This window comes from Lemur catta, chromosome 8, assembly GCF_020740605.2.
Source record: "Lemur catta isolate mLemCat1 chromosome 8, mLemCat1.pri, whole genome shotgun sequence".
NCBI classification, from domain to species: Eukaryota; Metazoa; Chordata; class Mammalia; order Primates; family Lemuridae; genus Lemur; species Lemur catta.
The window spans coordinates 1,276,729-1,280,328 of record NC_059135.1 but is presented as its reverse complement, the minus strand read 5'-3'; positions in this window follow the sequence as shown (position 1 = coordinate 1,280,328).

Sequence of the window (3,600 nt, the reverse complement as noted above, 5' to 3'; positions counted from 1 at the left end):
GCTGCTCTTCAGGGTCCCCAAGGGCTTGGCTGACAGAGCAGCCCACCGCCCTGGGCCACACGGCACCCTGCAGAGCCTCCCACCCGGGCATGTCTCCCCTGCCCACGGCCAGGCTGTCCCAGCCCCGCTCACGCACAGCAGCTAGGATGCGAGGGCCGGGGGTGGGCACAGCCCCGATGCCGCTGCCGGACAGCCTGTTCGCCCTCCTTCCCGGTCCAGAGGCCCCTCCCCAGTGTCCCCTCCGGTCCTGGCCGCAAGTTCTAGTCCAGGCTTTGGGGGCGTCCTTGCGAACGGCAGGCCGGGTGAGGCTGTGCTCCGTCCAGAGCCCTCACGCCCAGCAGGGGACAGGGATGGGACAACTGCAGAACACCCTGCGGAGAGGGATGGGGTGTGGAGAGGGAGGGGGCGCCTGGCAGTCCCTGCTCCACGGCCATCTAAAGCCCCCCAGCAGGCAGGGCCAGGGACCCTGCCCCGAGTGGCCACCCTCGGGAGGACCCTCTTTTCCTGTTTGCTTCTTGGCTACACCTGAACGTGGTGGCCACAAAAAGTCCCTCCTTAGTAGCCGATGTGCCTTCTCAGCCCTTCTCTCCCAGGCTGTGTGCAAGTCTCAGTGGCCACAAGCCCTCACCCAGGCTCTTCGTTTCTTTGGCAATTCGACTCTCAACAGCTTTGTGTCTCCGGGTGTCCTTGGTTCCACCCCTGGTGCCACTGCCATACCCACTGTGCTTCCTCCAGATGCAGCTCAGCTGTGTCACCTCCGCCTGCCTCTTCTGACTTCAGAAAGCTCAGAAGTGACCCTCAGTAGTTATAACCGTGGGGAGGGGGTGGGGGTGGGGGCACCCACATCCATGACAGTGTCCTTACCGGACCCACCCTGGCTCTGTGCCCACTTCAGGCTGCCTCAGCCCTGTGGGTTCGGGTGTCCCCGGCTTCCTGGATTCCTCTTCCTTCCAGCAAACGCAGGGTCCTTTCTAGCCCTTCTCCTCCCCGTGGTGTCTTGTCAACATAGCCCGGGACTGACACTCACTGCCAATGTCACTTCCCAGCCTTTTCCACTGGACCTACAAATTATTTCATACGCTGTCCCATGAGTCATCACAGTTGAGTTTCACCAGATGTTCTGCCACCATGTGACACGGCGTGCCAACATTCCAAACTCCAGTAGGTTATCTGATGGCTGCAGCCTGGCGCCCCGTCCACAGGCTGGCTTCTGTACCGGGCAGCCACGTTACGCTCCAGCACAGACACACAGACGTCTACAGCAACAGAGCTGTATTTCTCACGCTGCATGTCCACCTCGGGCCAGCGGGGCCAGCAGGGCCGGGCGGGGGGCGGGGGGAGGTTCTCTTCAGTGTGACTATTCAGGGACCTGTGCTGGAGGAGGAGACGTGTCCTGGCACCTTGCGAGGGGTAACGAGAGCCGCTAGAGGGGCTCACAGTGGAAGCCCCGGTGAGCCACTCACCACTGCCGCTCACGCTGGCCCCACAGCCACAGGGCTGCAAGCCCGCCACACGCACAGCAGTGGGGGCATCTGGCAAACAGCACCAGCGAGCACCACAGGAGCGAAGGCCAGGACTCGGGAGAGAGCTGCATTTTGGGAACGGTGGGGACTAACCAGGCTGTTAGCAGAAGAGTGGTGTCGCTGGGGCTGGGGGTGACACTCAGAGAGTGGTAGGGCACGTGACACAAGAGCTTGGCTTCTACAGAGGCAGCGGTGTGAGCGGACGGTGGATTTGCACGTGTAGTCCCGTGTTGCCTGGGGCCTCTCTGGTCCTTACAGTCCAGATAAGGTTTTCTGAGTCCCTCGAGCCATGTCCCGTGCAGTCCAGACTTGTCCCCAAGAATGTTTCTCTCCCATCCTCACTCTTACTGGGGCTTCCTGGTGGTGCTCCTCTCCCAAGGCCAGATGCTTTGACAGAACACGAGGGGCTCAGGTGTAAGGGCCCAACTGAGAATCACCCACCCAGGATGGCGCCAAGAGTGTGACGGAGCACAGCACACTCAACAAACCAAACTTACACCTGAGAAGCCAGGCACAGTGGCTCACATTGGCAATCCTAATACTCTGGGAGGCCGATGGGGGAGGATCGCTTGAGCTCAGGAGTTCAGAGACGAGCCTGAGCAAGAGCGAGACCCCGTCACTATTAAAAATAGAAAAATTAGCCAGGCACGGTGGTGCGTGCCTGTAGTCCCAGCTACTTGGCAGGCTGAGGCAGGAGGATCACTCGAGCCCAAGAGTGAGAGGTTACAGTGAGCTATGATCATGCCACTGCACTCTATCCTGGACAATAGAGTGAAAAAAAAAAAAAAAAAAAAAACACTTACACCTGAGAAAACAGAGCTACCAGAACAATCAGAAGAGGGCTTTAGAACACATATAATCAAAATCTTAAACATAAAGGGGGTTTTGGAATAAACCATAAGATAGGAATAGGCACTTGCGAAACAAGAACAGGTAGTTAATGAAAAAGAACCAGCTAGAGACCTTGGAAATTTTTTAAAAGGCAATTATTAAAAAATGAATACTCAGTAGAATGATGCTATGGTTTGATGTCCCCTTCCACAACTCATGTTGAAATTTAATTGCCATTATTAAGAGGTAAGACTTTTTAAGAGGTGATTAGGCCATGAGGCTTCTGCCCCCATGAATGGGATTAATATAATGATCACAGGAGTGGACTGTTAGAAAAGCAAGTTCAGCTCTCTCTCACCTGCCACCTTCCGCAAGGGGACGATGTAGCAATAAGGCCCTCGCCAGACGGGGGCCCCTTAAGCCTGGACTCTCCAGCCTCCAAAACTGTAAGAAACAAATTTCCTTCTTTTATAAATTGCCCAGTCTATGGTGTTCTGTTCTAGCAACATAGAACAGACTAAGGTAGAAAACTGGTACCAAGAAGTGGAGTTGGTGCTGTAACACATACCTGAAAATGTGGAAGCAGCTTTGGAACTGGGTAATAGGCAGAAGCTGGGAGGATCTGGAGGAGCAGGCTGGAAAAAAAACACACGCAGACACACACACAAAGCCTGTATAGCCATGAATGGAGCATTACGGGTGACTGTGGTGGGGGCTCAGCAGAGAATAGCTGTAGCAGGTCACCGAAGCGGCTGTGATCAGAATGTTGGTAGAAATATGGGCAGTAGAGGCAGCTCTAATGTGGTCTCTCTCAGATGGAAACGAGGAACAGGGCTTTGGAAACCGGAATAAAGGCCATCTTTGTTATAAAGTCCCAAAGAACTTGGCTGAATCGTGCACGTGCCCAGGGGCTTTATGGAAGGTGGAATTTAAAGTGATAAACTGGACTATCTGGCAGAAGAAATTTCTAAGCAAACTATCAAAGGAGCTGCATGGCTATTGCTAACCACGCATCGTAAGATGTAAGCAATAAGAACTTACTGAAAGACAGAATTTATAATTCGAAGGGAAGCAGGATGAAAGACGTGGGAATTTGCAGCCTGGCCACACCAAGAGAGAAAAGGCACGTTAAGGAGAGCAAACCATGGTGTGGCCAGGTGACCACTTGCTGGAGAGATTAGTAGAAATGGAATGGAGCCAGGTGCGATTTGTCCAGGCAACGGGAGAAGGCATTTCAGAGATCTCT